We start from the raw sequence: 22,915 nt of genomic DNA, 5'->3' as shown, positions 1-22,915 counted from the left end.
TCATTTAGAAGTGAAATCCACTTTTTTTAAGGCTGGGCTTCTGTTGCAATATAACTTTTCAAAATGTTTTCCAATTGACTGAAACTCCATTGCACAAAACGAGCATGTCAGTAATCGACGATTTAGAGTGGACTGCATTGCCCAGTGTGTGCATTGAGGAGAACATGTACGTCTTTACTGGGGGAGCAAGTTTGCACTCATGAATGTGGCAAAACATTCAAATCCGTGGGGTGGATGACCATTAAAGTCCTAGATGCTGCAAATCTCTATATCTGGATACGGAATGACTGAAAAAAGTCATGTCTCCAGTGTCAAAATGTGTGTAATGCACTAGTAATTCATTTCCTTTATTGACCAGTGAGGTAGCCATGTATGGAGGTGCTGTAGAGTGAAAATCAAGTTTCAAATGGGCAGTGATCCTGTGGGTCCAGGATTCAAGTCCCTGTTCAAGCGTACCTTTGCTTCTTTTACAAAAAATTAAGCAGGAAATATGAATTGCTCATTCGAATATGTGTTATTTCTGATGGCATCTCAACCTTGGGCAATATGACTCTAAGGTAGTGGAGACCAGAGTTCTTGGGTGCTTTGCCAACATTTCAAGCCTGACTGTGCTTCTAAATAGCATGAAATAGCAATCTTTGTACAAAGTTTTAATATTGGGGAGACAGATTGGTCGAAAAAAAAGCAGACAGGCGCTGCTGAGATTCGAACTCAGGATCTCCTTTTTACTAGACAGGCGCTTTAACCAACTAAGCCACAGCACCTTTTTTGCATCTGGTCTCCTTTCCTTCCTCATGTAATCATTTAGAAGTGAAATCCACTTTTTTTAAGGCTGGGCTTCTGTTGCAATATAACTTTTCAAGATGTTTTCCAATTGACTGAAACTCCATTGCACAAAACGAGCATGTCATTAATCGTCGATTTAGAGTGGACTGCATTGCCCAGTGTGTGCATTGAGGAGCACATGTTCGTCTTTACTGGGGAGCAACTTTGCACTCATGAATGTGGCAAAACATTCAAATCCGTAAGTGGGTGAACATTAAAGTCCTAGATGCTGCAAATCTCTATATCTGGATACGGAATGACTGAAAAAAGTTATGTCTCCATTGTCAAAATGTGTGTAATGCACTAGTAATTCATTTCCTTTATTGACCAGTGAGGTAGCCATGTATGGAGGTGCTGTAGAGTGAAAATCAAGTTTCAAATGGCAGTGATCCCTGTGCCTGGATAGCTCAGTCGGTAGAGCATCAGACTTTTAATTTGAGGGTCCAGGGTTCAAGTCCCTGGTCAGGCGTACCTTTGCTTCTTTTACAAAAAATTAAGCAGGAAATATGAATTGCTCATTCTAATATGTGCTATTTCTGATGGCATCGCAACCTTGGGCAATATGACTCTAAGGTAGTGGAGTCCAGAGTTCTTGGATGCTTTGCCAACATTTCAAGCCTGACTGTGCTTCTAAATAGCATGAAATAGCAATCTTTGTACAAAGTTTTAATATTGGGGAGACAGATTGGTCGAAAAAAAGCAGACAGGCGCTGCTGAGATTCGAACTCAGGATCTCCTGTTTACTAGACAGGCGCTTTAACCAACTAAGCCACAGCACCTTTTTTGCATCTGGTCTCCTTTCCTTCCTCATGTAATCATTTAGAAGTGAAATCCACTTTTTTAAGGGTGGGCTTCTGTTGCAATATAACTTTTCAAAATGTTTTCCAATTGACTGAAACTCCATTGCACAAAACGAGCATGTCATTAATCATCGATTTAGAGTGGACTGCATTGCCCAGTGTGTGCATTGAGGAGCACATGTTCGTCTTTACTGGGGAGCAAGTTTGCACTCATGAATGTGGCAAAACATTCAAATCCGTAAGTGGGTGAACATTAAAGTCCTAGATGCTGCAAATCTCTATATCTGGATACGGAATGACTGAAAAAAGTTATGTCTCCAGTGTCAAAATGTGTGTAATGCACTAGTAATTCATTTCCTTTATTGACCAGTGAGGTAGCCATGTATGGAGGTGCTGTAGAGTGAAAATCAAGTTTCAAATGGGCAGTGATCCCTGTGCCTGGATAGCTCAGTCGGTAGAGCATCAGACTTTTAATCTGAGGGTCCAGGGTTCAAGTCACTGTTCAGGTGTACCTTTGCTTCTTTTACAAAAAATTAAGCAGGAAATATGAATTGCTCATTCTAATATGTGCTATTTCTGATGGCATCGCAACCTTGGGCAATATGACTCTAAGGTAGTGGAGTCCAGAGTTCTTGGATGCTTTGCCAACATTTCAAGCCTGACTGTTGTTCTAAATAGCATGAAATAGCAATCTTTGTACAAAGTTTTAATATTGGGGAGACAGATTGGTCGAAAAAAAAGCAGACAGGCGCTGCTGAGATTCGAACTCAGGATCTCCTGTTTACTAGACAGGCGCTTTAACCAACTAAGCCTCAGCACCTTTTTTACATCTGGTCTCCTTTCCTTCCTCATGTAATCATATAGAAGTGAAATCCACTTTTTTAAGGCTGGGCTTCTGTTGCAATATAACTTTTCAAAATGTTTTCCAATTGACTGAAACTCCATTGCACAAAACGAGCATGTCATTAATCGTCGATTTAGAGTGGACTGCATTGCCCAGTGTGTGCATTGAGGAGCACATGTTCGTCTTTACTGGGGAGCAAGTTTGCACTCATGAATGTGGCAAAACATTCAAATCCGTAAGTGGGTGAACATTAAAGTCCTAGATGCTGCAAATCTCCATATCTGGATACGGAATGACTGAAAAAAGTTATGTCTCCAGTGTCAAAATGTGTGTAATGCACTAGTAATTCATTTCCTTTATTGACCAGTGAGGTAGCCATGTATGGAGGTGCTGTAGAGTGAAAATCAAGTTTCAAATGGGCAGTGATCCCTGTGCCTGGATAGCTCAGTAGGTAGAGCATCAGACTATTAATCTGAGGGTCCAGGGTTCAAGTCCCTGTTCAGGCGTATCTTTGCTTCTTTTACAAAAAATTTAGCAGGAAATATGAATTGCTCATTCTAATATGTGCTATTTCTGATGGCATCGCAACCTTGGGCAATATGACTCTAAGGTAGTGGAGTCCAGAATTATTGGATGCTTTGCCAACATTTCAAGCCTGACTGTGCTTCTAAATAGCATGAAATAACAATCTTTGTACAAAGTTTTAAAATTGGGGAGACAGATTGGTCGAAAAAAAAAGCAGACAGGCGCTGCTGAGATTCGAACTCCGGATCTCCTGTTTACTAGACAGGCGCTTTAACCAACTAAGCCACAGAACCTCTTTTGCATCTGGTCTCCTTTCCTTCCTCATGTAATCATTTAGAAGTGAAATTCACTTTTTTTAAGGCTGGGCTTCTGTTGCAATATAACTTTACAAAATGTTTTCCAATTGACTGAAACTCCATTGCACAAAACGAGCATGTCATTAATCGTCGATTTAGAGTGGACTGCATTGCCCAGTGTGTGCATTGAGGAGCACATGTTCGTCTTTACTGGGGAGCAAGTTTGCACTCATGAATGTGGCAAAACATTCAAATCCGTAAGTGGGTGAACATTAAAGTCCTAGATGCTGCAAATCTCTATATCTGGATACGGAATGACTGAAAAAAGTTATGTCTCCAGTGTCAAAATGTGTGTAATGCACTAGTAATTCATTTCCTTTATTGACCAGTGAGGTAGCCATGTATGGAGGTGCTGTAGAGTGAAAATCAAGTTTCAAATGGGCAGTGATCCCTGTGCCTGGATAGCTCAGTCGGTAGAGCATCAGACTTTTAATCTGAGGGTCCAGGGTTCAAGTCCCTGTTCACGTGTATCTTTGCTTCTTTTACAAAAAAATTAGCAGGAAATATGAATTGCTCATTCTAATATGTGCTAATTCTGATGGCATCGCAACCTTGGGCAATATGACTCTAAGGTAGTGGAGTCCAGAATTATTGGATGCTTTGCCAACATTTCAAGCCTGACTGTGCTTCTAAATAGCATGAAATAACAATCTTTTTACAAAGTTTTAAAATTGGGGAGACAGATTGGTCGAAAAAAAAGCAGACAGGCGCTGCTGAGATTCGAACTCTGGATCTCATGTTTACTAGACAGGCGCTTTAACCAACTAAGCCACAGCACCTCTTTTGCATCTGGTCTCCTTTCCTTCCTCATGTAATCATTTAGAAGTGAAATTCACTTTTTTTAAGGCTGGGCTTCTGTTGCAATATAACTTTACAAAATGTTTTCCAATTGACTGAAACTCCATTGCACAAAACGAGCATGTCATTAATCGTCGATTTAGAGTGGACTGCATTGCCCAGTGTGTGCATTGAGGAGCACATGTTAGTCTTTACTGGGGAGCAAGTTTGCACTCATGAAAGTGGCAAAACATTCAAATCCGTAAGTGGGTGAACATTAAAGTCCTAGATGCTGCAAATCTCTATATCTGGATACGGAATGACTGAAAAAAGTTATGTCTCCAGTGTCAAAATGTGTGTAATGCACTAGTAATTCATTTCCTTTATTGACCAGTGAGGTAGCCATGTATGGAGGTGCTGTAGAGTGAAAATCAAGTTTCACATGGGCAGTGATCCCTGTGCCTGGATAGCTCAGTCGGTAGAGCATCAGACTTTTAATCTGAGGGTCCAGGGTTCAAGTCCCTGTTCAGGGGTACCTTTGCTTCTTTTACAAAAAATTAAGCAGGAAATATGAATTGCTCATTCTAATATGTGCTATTTCTGTTGGCATCGCAACCTTGGGCAATATGACTCTAAGGTAGTGGAGTCCAGAGTTTTTGGATGCTTTGCCAACATTTCAAGCCTGACTGTGCTTCTAAATAGCATGAAATAGCAATCTTTGTACAAAGTTTTAATATTGGGGAGACAGATTGGTCGAAAAAAAGCAGACAGGCGCTGCTGAGATTCGAACTCAGGATCTCCTGTTTACTAGACAGGCGCTTTAACCAACTAAGCCACAGCACCTTTTTTGCATCTGGTCTCCTTTCCTTCCTCATGTAATCATTTAGAAGTGAAATCCATTTTTTTTAAGGCTGGGCTTCTGTTGCAATATAACTTTTCAAAATGTTTTCCAATTGACTGAAACTCCATTGCACAAAACGAGCATGTCATTAATCGTCGATTTAGAGTGGACTGCATTGCCCAGTGTGTGCATTGAGGAGCACATGTTCGTCTTTACTGGGGAGCAAGTTTGCACTCATGAATGTAGCAAAACATTCAAATCCGTAAGTGGGTGAACATTAAAGTCCTAGATGCTGCAAATCTCTATATCTGGATACGGAATGACTGAAAAAAGTTATGTCTCCAGTGTCAAAATGTGTGTAATGCACTAGTAATTCATTTCCTTTATTGACCAGTGAGGTAGCCATGTATGGAGGTGCTGTAGAGTGAAAATCAAGTTTCAAATGGGCAGTGATCCCTGTGCCTGGATAGCTCAGTCGGTAGAGCATCAGACTTTTAATCTGAGGGTCCAGGGTTCAAGTCACTGTTCAGGCGTACCTTTGCTTCTTTTACAAAAAATTAAGCAGAAAATATGAATTGCTCATTCTAATATGTGCTATTTCTGATGGCATCGCAACCTTGGGCAATATGACTCTAAGGTAGTGGAGTCCAGAGTTTTTGGATGCTTTGCCAACATTTCAAGCCTGACTGTGCTTCTAAATAGCATGAAATAGCAATCTTTGTACAAAGTTTTAATATTGGGGAGACAGATTGGTCGAAAAAAAAGCAGACAGGCGCTGCTGAGATTCGAACTCAGGATCTCCTGTTTACTAGACAGGCGCTTTAACCAACTAAGCCACAGCACCTTTTTTGCATCTGGTCTCCTTTCCTTCCTCATGTAATCATTTAGAAGTGAAATCCATTTTTTTTAAGGCTGGGCTTCTGTTGCAATATAACTTTTCAAAATGTTTTCCAATTGACGGAAACTCCATTGCACAAAACGAGCATGTCATTAATCGTCGATTTAGAGCGGACTGCATTGCCCAGTGTGTGCATTGAGGAGCACATGTACGTCTTTACTGGGGAGTAAGTTTGCACTCATGAATGTGGCAAAACATTCAAATCCGTAAGTGGGTGACAATTAAAGTCCTAGATGCTGCAAATCTCTACATCTGGATAAGGAATGACTGAAAAAGTTATGTCTCCAGTGTCAAAATGTGTGTAATGCACTAGTAATTAATTTCCTTTATTGACCAGTGAGGTAGCCATGTATGGAGGTGCTGTAGAGTGAAAATCAAGTTTCAAATGGGCAGTGATCCATGTGCCTGGATAGCTCAGTCGGTAGAGCATCAGACTTTTAATCTGAGGGTCCAGGGTTCAAGTCCCTGTTGCATCTGGTCTCCTTTCCTTCCTCATGTAATCATTTAGAAGTGAAATCCACTTTTTTTAAGGCTGGGCTTCTGTTGCAATATAACTTTTCAAAATGTTTTCCAATTGACTGAAACTCCATTGCACAAAACGAGCATGTCAGTAATCGACGATTTAGAGTGGACTGCATTGCCCAGTGTGTGCATTGAGGAGAACATGTACGTCTTTACTGGGGGAGCAAGTTTGCACTCATGAATGTGGCAAAACATTCAAATCCGTGGGGTGGATGACCATTAAAGTCCTAGATGCTGCAAATCTCTATATCTGGATACGGAATGACTGAAAAAAGTCATGTCTCCAGTGTCAAAATGTGTGTAATGCACTAGTAATTCATTTCCTTTATTGACCAGTGAGGTAGCCATGTATGGAGGTGCTGTAGAGTGAAAATCAAGTTTCAAATGGGCAGTGATCCTGTGGGTCCAGGATTCAAGTCCCTGTTCAAGCGTACCTTTGCTTCTTTTACAAAAAATTAAGCAGGAAATATGAATTGCTCATTCGAATATGTGTTATTTCTGATGGCATCTCAACCTTGGGCAATATGACTCTAAGGTAGTGGAGACCAGAGTTCTTGGGTGCTTTGCCAACATTTCAAGCCTGACTGTGCTTCTAAATAGCATGAAATAGCAATCTTTGTACAAAGTTTTAATATTGGGGAGACAGATTGGTCGAAAAAAAAGCAGACAGGCGCTGCTGAGATTCGAACTCAGGATCTCCTTTTTACTAGACAGGCGCTTTAACCAACTAAGCCACAGCACCTTTTTTGCATCTGGTCTCCTTTCCTTCCTCATGTAATCATTTAGAAGTGAAATCCACTTTTTTTAAGGCTGGGCTTCTGTTGCAATATAACTTTTCAAGATGTTTTCCAATTGACTGAAACTCCATTGCACAAAACGAGCATGTCATTAATCGTCGATTTAGAGTGGACTGCATTGCCCAGTGTGTGCATTGAGGAGCACATGTTCGTCTTTACTGGGGAGCAACTTTGCACTCATGAATGTGCAAAACATTCAAATCCGTAAGTGGGTGAACATTAAAGTCCTAGATGCTGCAAATCTCTATATCTGGATACGGAATGACTGAAAAAAGTTATGTCTCCAGTGTCAAAATGTGTGTAATGCACTAGTAATTCATTTCCTTTATTGACCAGTGAGGTAGCCATGTATGGAGGTGCTGTAGAGTGAAAATCAAGTTTCAAATGGCAGTGATCCCTGTGCCTGGATAGCTCAGTCGGTAGAGCATCAGACTTTTAATTTGAGGGTCCAGGGTTCAAGTCCCTGGTCAGGCGTACCTTTGCTTCTTTTACAAAAAATTAAGCAGGAAATATGAATTGCTCATTCTAATATGTGCTATTTCTGATGGCATCGCAACCTTGGGCAATATGACTCTAAGGTAGTGGAGTCCAGAGTTCTTGGATGCTTTGCCAACATTTCAAGCCTGACTGTGCTTCTAAATAGCATGAAATAGCAATCTTTGTACAAAGTTTTAATATTGGGGAGACAGATTGGTCGAAAAAAAGCAGACAGGCGCTGCTGAGATTCGAACTCAGGATCTCCTGTTTACTAGACAGGCGCTTTAACCAACTAAGCCACAGCACCTTTTTTGCATCTGGTCTCCTTTCCTTCCTCATGTAATCATTTAGAAGTGAAATCCACTTTTTTAAGGGTGGGCTTCTGTTGCAATATAACTTTTCAAAATGTTTTCCAATTGACTGAAACTCCATTGCACAAAACGAGCATGTCATTAATCATCGATTTAGAGTGGACTGCATTGCCCAGTGTGTGCATTGAGGAGCACATGTTCGTCTTTACTGGGGAGCAAGTTTGCACTCATGAATGTGGCAAAACATTCAAATCCGTAAGTGGGTGAACATTAAAGTCCTAGATGCTGCAAATCTCTATATCTGGATACGGAATGACTGAAAAAAGTTATGTCTCCAGTGTCAAAATGTGTGTAATGCACTAGTAATTCATTTCCTTTATTGACCAGTGAGGTAGCCATGTATGGAGGTGCTGTAGAGTGAAAATCAAGTTTCAAATGGGCAGTGATCCCTGTGCCTGGATAGCTCAGTCGGTAGAGCATCAGACTTTTAATCTGAGGGTCCAGGGTTCAAGTCACTGTTCAGGTGTACCTTTGCTTCTTTTACAAAAAATTAAGCAGGAAATATGAATTGCTCATTCTAATATGTGCTATTTCTGATGGCATCGCAACCTTGGGCAATATGACTCTAAGGTAGTGGAGTCCAGAGTTCTTGGATGCTTTGCCAACATTTCAAGCCTGACTGTTGTTCTAAATAGCATGAAATAGCAATCTTTGTACAAAGTTTTAATATTGGGGAGACAGATTGGTCGAAAAAAAAGCAGACAGGCGCTGCTGAGATTCGAACTCAGGATCTCCTGTTTACTAGACAGGCGCTTTAACCAACTAAGCCTCAGCACCTTTTTTACATCTGGTCTCCTTTCCTTCCTCATGTAATCATATAGAAGTGAAATCCACTTTTTTAAGGCTGGGCTTCTGTTGCAATATAACTTTTCAAAATGTTTTCCAATTGACTGAAACTCCATTGCACAAAACGAGCATGTCATTAATCGTCGATTTAGAGTGGACTGCATTGCCCAGTGTGTGCATTGAGGAGCACATGTTCGTCTTTACTGGGGAGCAAGTTTGCACTCATGAATGTGGCAAAACATTCAAATCCGTAAGTGGGTGAACATTAAAGTCCTAGATGCTGCAAATCTCCATATCTGGATACGGAATGACTGAAAAAAGTTATGTCTCCAGTGTCAAAATGTGTGTAATGCACTAGTAATTCATTTCCTTTATTGACCAGTGAGGTAGCCATGTATGGAGGTGCTGTAGAGTGAAAATCAAGTTTCAAATGGGCAGTGATCCCTGTGCCTGGATAGCTCAGTAGGTACAGCATCAGACTATTAATCTGAGGGTCCAGGGTTCAAGTCCCTGTTCAGGCGTATCTTTGCTTCTTTTACAAAAAATTTAGCAGGAAATATGAATTGCTCATTCTAATATGTGCTATTTCTGATGGCATTGCAACCTTGGGCAATATGACTCTAAGGTAGTGGAGTCCAGAATTATTGGATGCTTTGCCAACATTTCAAGCCTGACTGTGCTTCTAAATAGCATGAAATAACAATCTTTGTACAAAGTTTTAAAATTGGGGAGACAGATTGGTCGAAAAAAAAAGCAGACAGGCGCTGCTGAGATTCGAACTCCGGATCTCCTGTTTACTAGACAGGCGCTTTAACCAACTAAGCCACAGAACCTCTTTTGCATCTGGTCTCCTTTCCTTCCTCATGTAATCATTTAGAAGTGAAATTCACTTTTTTTAAGGCTGGGCTTCTGTTGCAATATAACTTTACAAAATGTTTTCCAATTGACTGAAACTCCATTGCACAAAACGAGCATGTCATTAATCGTCGATTTAGAGTGGACTGCATTGCCCAGTGTGTGCATTGAGGAGCACATGTTCGTCTTTACTGGGGAGCAAGTTTGCACTCATGAATGTGGCAAAACATTCAAATCCGTAAGTGGGTGAACATTAAAGTCCTAGATGCTGCAAATCTCTATATCTGGATACGGAATGACTGAAAAAAGTTATGTCTCCAGTGTCAAAATGTGTGTAATGCACTAGTAATTCATTTCCTTTATTGACCAGTGAGGTAGCCATGTATGGAGGTGCTGTAGAGTGAAAATCAAGTTTCAAATGGGCAGTGATCCCTGTGCCTGGATAGCTCAGTCGGTAGAGCATCAGACTTTTAATCTGAGGGTCCAGGGTTCAAGTCCCTGTTCACGTGTATCTTTGCTTCTTTTACAAAAAAATTAGCAGGAAATATGAATTGCTCATTCTAATATGTGCTAATTCTGATGGCATCGCAACCTTGGGCAATATGACTCTAAGGTAGTGGAGTCCAGAATTATTGGATGCTTTGCCAACATTTCAAGCCTGACTGTGCTTCTAAATAGCATGAAATAACAATCTTTTTACAAAGTTTTAAAATTGGGGAGACAGATTGGTCGAAAAAAAAGCAGACAGGCGCTGCTGAGATTCGAACTCTGGATCTCATGTTTACTAGACAGGCGCTTTAACCAACTAAGCCACAGCACCTCTTTTGCATCTGGTCTCCTTTCCTTCCTCATGTAATCATTTAGAAGTGAAATTCACTTTTTTTAAGGCTGGGCTTCTGTTGCAATATAACTTTACAAAATGTTTTCCAATTGACTGAAACTCCATTGCACAAAACGAGCATGTCATTAATCGTCGATTTAGAGTGGACTGCATTGCCCAGTGTGTGCATTGAGGAGCACATGTTAGTCTTTACTGGGGAGCAAGTTTGCACTCATGAAAGTGGCAAAACATTCAAATCCGTAAGTGGGTGAACATTAAAGTCCTAGATGCTGCAAATCTCTATATCTGGATACGGAATGACTGAAAAAAGTTATGTCTCCAGTGTCAAAATGTGTGTAATGCACTAGTAATTCATTTCCTTTATTGACCAGTGAGGTAGCCATGTATGGAGGTGCTGTAGAGTGAAAATCAAGTTTCACATGGGCAGTGATCCCTGTGCCTGGATAGCTCAGTCGGTAGAGCATCAGACTTTTAATCTGAGGGTCCAGGGTTCAAGTCCCTGTTCAGGCGTACCTTTGCTTCTTTTACAAAAAATTAAGCAGGAAATATGAATTGCTCATTCTAATATGTGCTATTTCTGTTGGCATCGCAACCTTGGGCAATATGACTCTAAGGTAGTGGAGTCCAGAGTTTTTGGATGCTTTGCCAACATTTCAAGCCTGACTGTGCTTCTAAATAGCATGAAATAGCAATCTTTGTACAAAGTTTTAATATTGGGGAGACAGATTGGTCGAAAAAAAAGCAGACAGGCGCTGCTGAGATTCGAACTCAGGATCTCCTGTTTACTAGACAGGCACTTTAACCAACTAAGCCACAGCACCTTTTTTGCATCTGGTCTCCTTTCCTTCCTCATGTAATCATTTAGAAGTGAAATCCATTTTTTTTAAGGCTGGGCTTCTGTTGCAATATAACTTTTCAAAATGTTTTCCAATTGACTGAAACTCCATTGCACAAAACGAGCATGTCATTAATCGTCGATTTAGAGTGGACTGCATTGCCCAGTGTGTGCATTGAGGAGCACATGTTCGTCTTTACTGGGGAGCAAGTTTGCACTCATGAATGTAGCAAAACATTCAAATCCGTAAGTGGGTGAACATTAAAGTCCTAGATGCTGCAAATCTCTATATCTGGATACGGAATGACTGAAAAAAGTTATGTCTCCAGTGTCAAAATGTGTGTAATGCACTAGTAATTCATTTCCTTTATTGACCAGTGAGGTAGCCATGTATGGAGGTGCTGTAGAGTGAAAATCAAGTTTCAAATGGGCAGTGATCCCTCTGCCTGGATAGCTCAGTCGGTAGAGCATCAGACTTTTAATCTGAGGGTCCAGGGTTCAAGTCACTGTTCAGGCGTACCTTTGCTTCTTTTACAAAAAATTAAGCAGGAAATATGAATTGCTCATTCTAATATGTGCTATTTCTGATGGCATCGCAACCTTGGGCAATATGACTCTAAGGTAGTGGAGTCCAGAGTTTTTGGATGCTTTGCCAACATTTCAAGCCTGACTGTGCTTCTAAATAGCATGAAATAGCAATCTTTGTACAAAGTTTTAATATTGGGGAGACAGATTGGTCGAAAAAAAAGCAGACAGGCGCTGCTGAGATTCGAACTCAGGATCTCCTGTTTACTAGACAGGCGCTTTAACCAACTAAGCCACAGCACCTTTTTTGCATCTGGTCTCCTTTCCTTCCTCATGTAATCATTTAGAAGTGAAATCCATTTTTTTTAAGGCTGGGCTTCTGTTGCAATATAACTTTTCAAAATGTTTTCCAATTGACTGAAACTCCATTGCACAAAACGAGCATGTCATTAATCGTCGATTTAGAGTGGACTGCATTGCCCAGTGTGTGCATTGAGGAGCACATGTTCGTCTTTACTGGGGAGCAACTTTGCACTCATGAATGTGCAAAACATTCAAATCCGTAAGTGGGTGAACATTAAAGTCCTAGATGCTGCAAATCTCTATATCTGGATACGGAATGACTGAAAAAAGTTATGTCTCCAGTGTCAAAATGTGTGTAATGCACTAGTAATTCATTTCCTTTATTGACCAGTGAGGTAGCCATGTATGGAGGTGCTGTAGAGTGAAAATCAAGTTTCAAATGGCAGTGATCCCTGTGCCTGGATAGCTCAGTCGGTAGAGCATCAGACTTTTAATTTGAGGGTCCAGGGTTCAAGTCCCTGGTCAGGCGTACCTTTGCTTCTTTTACAAAAAATTAAGCAGGAAATATGAATTGCTCATTCTAATATGTGCTATTTCTGATGGCATCGCAACCTTGGGCAATATGACTCTAAGGTAGTGGAGTCCAGAGTTCTTGGATGCTTTGCCAACATTTCAAGCCTGACTGTGCTTCTAAATAGCATGAAATAGCAATCTTTGTACAAAGTTTTAATATTGGGGAGACAGATTGGTCGAAAAAAAGCAGACAGGCGCTGCTGAGATTCAAACTCAGGATCTCCTGTTTACTAGACAGGCGCTTTAACCAACTAAGCCACAGCACCTTTTTTGCATCTGGTCTCCTTTCCTTCCTCATGTAATCATTTAGAAGTGAAATCCACTTTTTTAAGGGTGGGCTTCTGTTGCAATATAACTTTTCAAAATGTTTTCCAATTGACTGAAACTCCATTGCACAAAACGAGCATGTCATTAATCATCGATTTAGAGTGGACTGCATTGCCCAGTGTGTGCATTGAGGAGAACATGTACGTCTTTACTGGGGGAGCAAGTTTGCACTCATGAATGTGGCAAAACATTCAAATCCGTGGGGTGGATGACCATTAAAGTCCTAGATGCTGCAAATCTCTATATCTGGATACGGAATGACTGAAAAAAGTCATGTCTCCAGTGTCAAAATGTGTGTAATGCACTAGTAATTCATTTCCTTTATTGACCAGTGAGGTAGCCATGTATGGAGGTGCTGTAGAGTGAAAATCAAGTTTCAAATGGGCAGTGATCCTGTGGGTCCAGGATTCAAGTCCCTGTTCAAGCGTACCTTTGCTTCTTTTACAAAACATTAAGCAGGAAATATGAATTGCTCATTCGAATATGTGTTATTTCTGATGGCATCTCAACCTTGGGCAATATGACTCTAAGGTAGTGGAGACCAGAGTTCTTGGGTGCTTTGCCAACATTTCAAGCCTGACTGTGCTTCTAAATAGCATGAAATAGCAATCTTTGTACAAAGTTTTAATATTGGGGAGACAGATTGGTCGAAAAAAAAGCAGACAGGCGCTGCTGAGATTCGAACTCAGGATCTCCTTTTTACTAGACAGGCGCTTTAACCAACTAAGCCACAGCACCTTTTTTGCATCTGGTCTCCTTTCCTTCCTCATGTAATCATTTAGAAGTGAAATCCACTTTTTTTAAGGCTGGGCTTCTGTTGCAATATAACTTTTCAAGATGTTTTCCAATTGACTGAAACTCCATTGCACAAAACGAGCATGTCATTAATCGTCGATTTAGAGTGGACTGCATTGCCCAGTGTGTGCATTGAGGAGCACATGTTCGTCTTTACTGGGGAGCAACTTTGCACTCATGAATGTGGCAAAACATTCAAATCCGTAAGTGGGTGAACATTAAAGTCCTAGATGCTGCAAATCTCTATATCTGGATACGGAATGACTGAAAAAAGTTATGTCTCCAGTGTCAAAATGTGTGTAATGCACTAGTAATTCATTTCCTTTATTGACCAGTGAGGTAGCCATGTATGGAGGTGCTGTAGAGTGAAAATCAAGTTTCAAATGGCAGTGATCCCTGTGCCTGGATAGCTCAGTCGGTAGAGCATCAGACTTTTAATTTGAGGGTTCCAGGGTTCAAGTCCCTGGTCAGGCGTACCTTTGCTTCTTTTACAAAAAATTAAGCAGGAAATATGAATTGCTCATTCTAATATGTGCTATTTCTGATGGCATCGCAACCTTGGGCAATATGACTCTAAGGTAGTGGAGTCCAGAGTTCTTGGATGCTTTGCCAACATTTCAAGCCTGACTGTGCTTCTAAATAGCATGAAATAGCAATCTTTGTACAAAGTTTTAATATTGGGGAGACAGATTGGTCGAAAAAAAGCAGACAGGCGCTGCTGAGATTCGAACTCAGGATCTCGCTTTAACCAACTAAGCCACAGCACCTTTTTTGCATCTGGTCTCCTTTCCTTCCTCATGTAATCATTTAGAAGTGAAATCCACTTTTTTAAGGGTGGGCTTCTGTTGCAATATAACTTTTCAAAATGTTTTCCAATTGACTGAAACTCCATTGCACAAAACGAGCATGTCATTAATCATCGATTCAGAGTGGACTGCATTGCCCAGTGTGTGCATTGAGGAGCACATGTTCGTCTTTACTGGGGAGCAAGTTTGCACTCATGAATGTGGCAAAACATTCAAATCCGTAAGTGGGTGAACATTAAAGTCCTAGATGCTGCAAATCTCTATATCTGGATACGGAATGACTGAAAAAAGTTATGTCTCCAGTGTCAAAATGTGTGTAATGCACTAGTAATTCATTTCCTTTATTGACCAGTGAGGTAGCCATGTATGGAGGTGCTGTAGAGTGAAAATCAAGTTTCAAATGGGCAGTGATCCCTGTGCCTGGATAGCTCAGTCGGTAGAGCATCAGACTTTTAATCTGAGGGTCCAGGGTTCAAGTCACTGTTCAGGTGTACCTTTGCTTCTTTTACAAAAAATTAAGCAGGAAATATGAATTGCTCATTCTAATATGTGCTATTTCTGATGGCATCGCAACCTTGGGCAATATGACTCTAAGGTAGTGGAGTCCAGAGTTCTTGGATGCTTTGCCAACATTTCAAGCCTGACTGTTGTTCTAAATAGCATGAAATAGCAATCTTTGTACAAAGTTTTAATATTGGGGAGACAGATTGGTCGAAAAAAAAGCAGACAGGCGCTGCTGAGATTCGAACTCAGGATCTCCTGTTTACTAGACAGGCGCTTTAACCAACTAAGCCTCAGCACCTTTTTTACATCTGGTCTCCTTTCCTTCCTCATGTAATCATATAGAAGTGAAATCCACTTTTTTAAGGCTGGGCTTCTGTTGCAATATAACTTTTCAAAATGTTTTCCAATTGACTGAAACTCCATTGCACAAAACGAGCATGTCATTAATCGTCGATTTAGAGTGGACTGCATTGCCCAGTGTGTGCATTGAGGAGCACATGTTCGTCTTTACTGGGGAGCAAGTTTGCACTCATGAATGTGGCGAAACATTCAAATCCGTAAGTGGGTGAACATTAAAGTCCTAGATGCTGCAAATCTCTATATCTGGATACGGAATGACTGAAAAAAGTTATGTCTCCAGTGTCAAAATGTGTGTAATGCACTAGTAATTCATTTCCTTTATTGACCAGTGAGGTAGCCATGTATGGAGGTGCTGTAGAGTGAAAATCAAGTTTCAAATGGGCAGTGATCCCTGTGCCTGGATAGCTCAGTAGGTAGAGCATCAGACTATTAATCTGAGGGTCCAGGGTTCAAGTCCCTGTTCAGGCGTATCTTTGCTTCTTTTACAAAAAATTTAGCAGGAAATATGAATTGCTCATTCTAATATGTGCTATTTCTGATGGCATCGCAACCTTGGGCAATATGACTCTAAGGTAGTGGAGTCCAGAATTATTGGATGCTTTGCCAACATTTCAAGCCTGACTGTGCTTCTAAATAGCATGAAATAACAATCTTTGTACAAAGTTTTAAAATTGGGGAGACAGATTGGTCGAAAAAAAAAGCAGACAGGCGCTGCTGAGATTCGAACTCCGGATCTCCTGTTTACTAGACAGGCGCTTTAACCAACTAAGCCACAGAACCTCTTTTGCATCTGGTCTCCTTTCCTTCCTCATGTAATCATTTAGAAGTGAAATTCACTTTTTTTAAGGCTGGGCTTCTGTTGCAATATAACTTTACAAAATGTTTTCCAATTGACTGAAACTCCATTGCACAAAACGAGCATGTCATTAATCGTCGATTTAGAGTGGACTGCATTGCCCAGTGTGTGCATTGAGGAGCACATGTTCGTCTTTACTGGGGAGCAAGTTTGCACTCATGAATGTGGCAAAACATTCAAATCCGTAAGTGGGTGAACATTAAAGTCCTAGATGCTGCAAATCTCTATATCTGGATACGGAATGACTGAAAAAAGTTATGTCTCCAGTGTCAAAATGTGTGTAATGCACTAGTAATTCATTTCCTTTATTGACCAGTGAGGTAGCCATGTATGGAGGTGCTGTAGAGTGAAAATCAAGTTTCAAATGGGCAGTGATCCCTGTGCCTGGATAGCTCAGTCGGTAGAGCATCAGACTTTTAATCTGAGGGTCCAGGGTTCAAGTCCCTGTTCACGTGTATCTTTGCTTCTTTTACAAAAAAATTAGCAGGAAATATGAATTGCTCATTCTAATATGTGCTAATTCTGATGGCATCGCAACCTTGGGCAATATGACTCTAAGGTAGTGGAGTCCAGAATTATTGGATGCTTTGCCAACATTTCAAGCCTGACTGTGCTTCTAAATAGCATGAAATAACAATCTTTTTACAAAGTTTTAAAATTGGGGAGACAGATTGGTCGAAAAAAAAGCAGACAGGCGCTGCTGAGATTCGAACTCTGGATCTCATGTTTACTAGACAGGCGCTTTAACCAACTAAGCCACAGCACCTCTTTTGCATCTGGTCTCCTTTCCTTCCTCATGTAATCATTTAGAAGTGAAATTCACTTTTTTTAAGGCTGGGCTTCTGTTGCAATATAACTTTACAAAATGTTTTCCAATTGACTGAAACTCCATTGCACAAAACGAGCATGTCATTAATCGTCGATTTAGAGTGGACTGCATTGCCCAGTGTGTGCATTGAGGAGCACATGTTAGTCTTTACTGGGGAGCAAGTTTGCACTCATGAAAGTGGCAAAACATTCAAATCCGTAAGTGGGTGAACATTAAAGTCCTAGATGCTGCAAATCTCTATATCTGGATACGGAATGACTGAAAAAAGTTATGTCTCCAGTGTCAAAATGTGTGTAATGCACTAGTAATTCATTTCCTTTATTGACCAGTGAGGTAGCCATGTATGGAGGTGCTGTAGAGTGAAAATCAAGTTTCACATGGGCAGTGATCCCTGTGCCTGGATAGCTCAGTCGGTAGAGCATCAGACTTTTAATCTGAGGGTCCAGGGTTCAAGTCCCTGTTCAGGCGTACCTTTGCTTCTTTTACAAAAAATTAAGCAGGAAATATGAATTGCTCATTCTAATATGTGCTATTTCTGTTGGCATCGCAACCTTGGGCAATATGACTCTAAGGTAGTGGAGTCCAGAGTTTTTGGATGCTTTGCCAACATTTCAAGCCTGACTGTGCTTCTAAATAGCATGAAATAGCAATCTTTGTACAAAGTTTTAATATTGGGGAGACAGATTGGTCGAAAAAAAAGCAGACAGGCGCTGCTGAGATTCGAACTCAGGATCTCCTGTTTACTAGACAGGCACTTTAACCAACTAAGCCACAGCACCTTTTTTGCATCTGGTCTCCTTTCCTTCCTCATGTAATCATTTAGAAGTGAAATCCATTTTTTTTAAGGCTGGGCTTCTGTTGCAATATAACTTTTCAAAATGTTTTCCAATTGACTGAAACTCCATTGCACAAAACGAGCATGTCATTAATCGTCGATTTAGAGTGGACTGCATTGCCCAGTGTGTGCATTGAGGAGCACATGTTCGTCTTTACTGGGGAGCAAGTTTGCACTCATGAATGTAGCAAAACATTCAAATCCGTAAGTGGGTGAACATTAAAGTCCTAGATGCTGCAAATCTCTATATCTGGATACGGAATGACTGAAAAAAGTTATGTCTCCAGTGTCAAAATGTGTGTAATGCACTAGTAATTCATTTCCTTTATTGACCAGTGAGGTAGCCATGTATGGAGGTGCTGTAGAGTGAAAATCAAGTTTCAAATGGGCAGTGATCCCTGTGCCTGGATAGCTCAGTCGGTAGAGCATCAGACTTTTAATCTGAGGGTCCAGGGTTCAAGTCACTGTTCAGGCGTACCTTTGCTTCTTTTACAAAAAATTAAGCAGGAAATATGAATTGCTCATTCTAATATGTGCTATTTCTGATGGCATCGCAACCTTGGGCAATATGACTCTAAGGTAGTGGAGTCCAGAGTTTTTGGATGCTTTGCCAACATTTCAAGCCTGACTGTGCTTCTAAATAGCATGAAATAGCAATCTTTGTACAAAGTTTTAATATTGGGGAGACAGATTGGTCGAAAAAAAAGCAGACAGGCGCTGCTGAGATTCGAACTCAGGATCTCCTGTTTACTAGACAGGCGCTTTAACCAACTAAGCCACAGCACCTCTTTTGCATCTGGTCTCCTTTCCTTCCTCATGTAATCATTTAGAAGTGAAATTCACTTTTTTTAAGGCTGGGCTTCTGTTGCAATATAACTTTACAAAATGTTTTCCAATTGACTGAAACTCCATTGCACAAAACGAGCATGTCATTAATCGTTGATTTAGAGTGGACTGCATTGCCCAGTGTGTGTATTGAGGAGCACATGTTCGCCTTTACTGGGGAGCAATTTTGCACTCATGAATGTGGCAAAACATTCAAATCCGTAAGTGGGTGAACATTAAAGTCCTAGATGCTGCAAATCTCTATATCTGGATACGGAATGACTGAAAAACGTTATGTCTCCAGTGTCAAAATGTGTGTAATGCACTAGTAATTCATTTCCTTTATTGACCAGTGAGGTAGCCATGTATGGAGGTGCTGTAGAGTGAAAATCAAGTTTCAAATGGGCAGTGATCCCTGTGCCTGGATAGCTCAGTTGGTAGAGCATCAGACTTTTAATCTGAGGGTCCAGGGTTCAAGTCCCTGCTCAGGCGTACCTTCGCATCTTTTACAAAAAATTAAGCAGGAAATATGAATTGCTCATTCTAATATGTGCTATTTCTGATGGCATCGCAACCTTGGGCAATATGACTCTAAGGTAGTGGAGTCCAGAATTATTGGATGCTTTGCCAACATTTCAAGCCTGACTGTGCTTCTAAATAGCATGAAATAACAATCTTTGTACAAAGTTTTAATATTGGGGAGACAGATTGGTCGAAAAAAAAGCAGACAGGCGCTGCTGAAACTCGAACTCAGGATCTCCTGTTTACTGGACAGGCGCTTTAACCAACTAAGCCACAGCACCTCTTTTGCATCTGGTCTCCTTTCCTTCCTCATGTAATCATTTAGAAGTGAAATTCACTTTTTTTAAGGCTGGGCTTCTGTTGCAATATAACTTTACAAAATGTTTTCCAATTGACTGAAACTCCATTGCACAAAACGAGCATGTCATTAATCGTCGATTTAGAGTGGACTGCATTGTCCAGTGTGTGCATTGAGGAGCACATGTTCGTCTTTACTGGGGAGCAAGTTTGCACTCATGAATGTGGCAAAACATTCAAATCCGTAAGTGGGTGAACATTAAAGTCCTAGATGCTGCAAATCTCTATATCTGGATACGGAATGACTGAAAAAAGTTATGTCTCCAGTGTCAAAATGTGTGTAATGCACTAGTAATTCATTTCCTTTATTGACCAGTGAGGTAGCCATGTATGAAGGTGCTGTAGAGTGAAAATCAAGTTTCAAATGGGCAGTGATCCCTGTGCCTGGATAGCTCAGTCGGTAGAGTATCAGACTTTTAATCTGAGGGTCTAGGTTTCAAGTCCCTGCTCAGGCGTACCTTCGCTTCTTTTACAAAAAATTAAGCAGGAAATATGAATTGCTCATTCTAATATGTGCTATTTCTGATGGCATCGCAACCTTGGGCAATATGACTCTAAGGTAGTGGAGTCCAGAGTTTTTGGATGCTTTGCCAACATTTCAAGCCTGACTGTGCTTCTAAATAGCATGAAATAGCAATCTTTGTACAAAGTTTTAATATTGGGGAGACAGATTGGTCGAAAAAAAAGCAGACAGGCGCTGCTGAGATTCGAACTCAGGATCTCCTGTTTACTAGACAGGCGCTTTAACCAACTAAGCCACAGCACCTTTTTTGCATCTGGTCTCCTTTCCTTCCTCATGTAATCATTTAGAAGTGAAATCCATTTTTTTTAAGGCTGGGCTTCTGTTGCAATATAACTTTTCAAAATGTTTTCCAATTGACGGAAACTCCATTGCACAAAACGAGCATGTCATTAATCGTCGATTTAGAGCGGACTGCATTGCCCAGTGTGTGCATTGAGGAGCACATGTACGTCTTTACTGGGGAGTAAGTTTGCACTCATGAATGTGGCAAAACATTCAAATCCGTGGGGTGGATGACCATTAAAGTCCTAGATGCTGCAAATCTCTATATCTGGATACGGAATGACTGAAAAAAGTCATGTCTCCAGTGTCAAAATGTGTGTAATGCACTAGTAATTCATTTCCTTTATTGACCAGTGAGGTAGCCATGTATGGAGGTGCTGTAGAGTGAAAATCAAGTTTCAAATGGGCAGTGATCCTGTGGGTCCAGGATTCAAGTCCCTGTTCAAGCGTACCTTTGCTTCTTTTACAAAAAATTAAGCAGGAAATATGAATTGCTCATTCGAATATGTGTTATTTCTGATGGCATCTCAACCTTGGGCAATATGACTCTAAGGTAGTGGAGACCAGAGTTCTTGGGTGCTTTGCCAACATTTCAAGCCTGACTGTGCTTCTAAATAGCATGAAATAGCAATCTTTGTACAAAGTTTTAATATTGGGGAGACAGATTGGTCGAAAAAAAAGCAGACAGGCGCTGCTGAGATTCGAACTCAGGATCTCCTTTTTACTAGACAGGCGCTTTAACCAACTAAGCCACAGCACCTTTTTTGCATCTGGTCTCCTTTCCTTCCTCATGTAATCATTTAGAAGTGAAATCCACTTTTTTTAAGGCTGGGCTTCTGTTGCAATATAACTTTTCAAGATGTTTTCCAATTGACTGAAACTCCATTGCACAAAACGAGCATGTCATTAATCGTCGATTTAGAGTGGACTGCATTGCCCAGTGTGTGCATTGAGGAGCACATGTTCGTCTTTACTGGGGAGCAACTTTGCACTCATGAATGTGGCAAAACATTCAAATCCGTAAGTGGGTGAACATTAAAGTCCTAGATGCTGCAAATCTCTATATCTGGATACGGAATGACTGAAAAAAGTTATGTCTCCAGTGTCAAAATGTGTGTAATGCACTAGTAATTCATTTCCTTTATTGACCAGTGAGGTAGCCATGTATGGAGGTGCTGTAGAGTGAAAATCAAGTTTCAAATGGCAGTGATCCCTGTGTCTGGATAGCTCAGTCGGTAGAGCATCAGACTTTTAATTTGAGGGTCCAGGGTTCAAGTCCCTGGTCAGGCGTACCTTTGCTTCTTTTACAAAAAATTAAGCAGGAAATATGAATTGCTCATTCTAATATGTGCTATTTCTGATGGCATCGCAACCTTGGGCAATATGACTCTAAGGTAGTGGAGTCCAGAGTTCTTGGATGCTTTGCCAACATTTCAAGCCTGACTGTGCTTCTAAATAGCATGAAATAGCAATCTTTGTACAAAGTTTTAATATTGGGGAGACAGATTGGTCGAAAAAAAGCAGACAGGCGCTGCTGAGATTCGAACTCAGGATCTCCTGTTTACTAGACAGGCGCTTTAACCAACTAAGCCACAGCACCTTTTTTGCATCTGGTCTCCTTTCCTTCCTCATGTAATCATTTAGAAGTGAAATCCACTTTTTTAAGGGTGGGCTTCTGTTGCAATATAACTTTTCAAAATGTTTTCCAATTGACTGAAACTCCATTGCACAAAACGAGCATGTCATTAATCATCGATTTAGAGTGGACTGCATTGCCCAGTGTGTGCATTGAGGAGCACATGTTCGTCTTTACTGGGGAGCAAGTTTGCACTCATGAATGTGGCAAAACATTCAAATCCGTAAGTGGGTGAACATTAAAGTCCTAGATGCTGCAAATCTCTATATCTGGATACGGAATGACTGAAAAAAGTTATGTCTCCAGTGTCAAAATGTGTGTAATGCACTAGTAATTCATTTCCTTTATTGACCAGTGAGGTAGCCATGTATGGAGGTGCTGTAGAGTGAAAATCAAGTTTCAAATGGGCAGTGATCCCTGTGCCTGGATAGCTCAGTCGGTAGAGCATCAGACTTTTAATCTGAGGGTCCAGGGTTCAAGTCACTGTTCAGGTGTACCTTTGCTTCTTTTACAAAAAATTAAGCAGGAAATATGAATTGCTCATTCTAATATGTGCTATTTCTGATGGCATCGCAACCTTGGGCAATATGACTCTAAGGTAGTGGAGTCCAGAGTTCTTGGATGCTTTGCCAACATTTCAAGCCTGACTGTTGTTCTAAATAGCATGAAATAGCAATCTTTGTACAAAGTTTTAATATTGGGGAGAC

The 22,915-nt window shown here is 40.7% G+C and overlaps 5 non-coding genes across 5 annotated transcripts; all 5 read left to right on the top strand.

Annotated features, from left to right (window-relative positions):
• The first annotated feature begins 2,902 nt into the window (after window positions 1-2,902).
• TRNAN-AUU (transfer RNA asparagine (anticodon AUU)) lies at window positions 2,903-2,975 on the top strand. The gene has a single exon. It is a non-coding gene; the product is annotated as a tRNA-Asn (tRNA).
• Window positions 2,976-9,267: 6,292 nt separating this feature from the next.
• Window positions 9,268-9,340, top strand: TRNAN-AUU (transfer RNA asparagine (anticodon AUU)). The gene has a single exon. It is a non-coding gene; the product is annotated as a tRNA-Asn (tRNA).
• Window positions 9,341-10,952: 1,612 nt separating this feature from the next.
• Window positions 10,953-11,025, top strand: TRNAK-UUU (transfer RNA lysine (anticodon UUU)). The gene has a single exon. It is a non-coding gene; the product is annotated as a tRNA-Lys (tRNA).
• Window positions 11,026-15,938: 4,913 nt separating this feature from the next.
• Window positions 15,939-16,011, top strand: TRNAN-AUU (transfer RNA asparagine (anticodon AUU)). Its single transcript has one exon. It is a non-coding gene; the product is annotated as a tRNA-Asn (tRNA).
• A 1,612-nt stretch (window positions 16,012-17,623) lies between these two features.
• On the top strand, window positions 17,624-17,696 carry TRNAK-UUU (transfer RNA lysine (anticodon UUU)). Its single transcript has one exon. It is a non-coding gene; the product is annotated as a tRNA-Lys (tRNA).
• The last annotated feature ends 5,219 nt before the right edge of the window (window positions 17,697-22,915 follow it).

Source organism: Ambystoma mexicanum, unplaced genomic scaffold (genome assembly GCF_040938575.1).
Source record: "Ambystoma mexicanum isolate Mex_15411 unplaced genomic scaffold, UKY_AmexF1_1 Mex_scaf1, whole genome shotgun sequence".
Taxonomy (NCBI): Eukaryota; Metazoa; Chordata; class Amphibia; order Caudata; family Ambystomatidae; genus Ambystoma; species Ambystoma mexicanum.
This window is presented reverse-complemented; position numbering and strand designations above follow the sequence as displayed.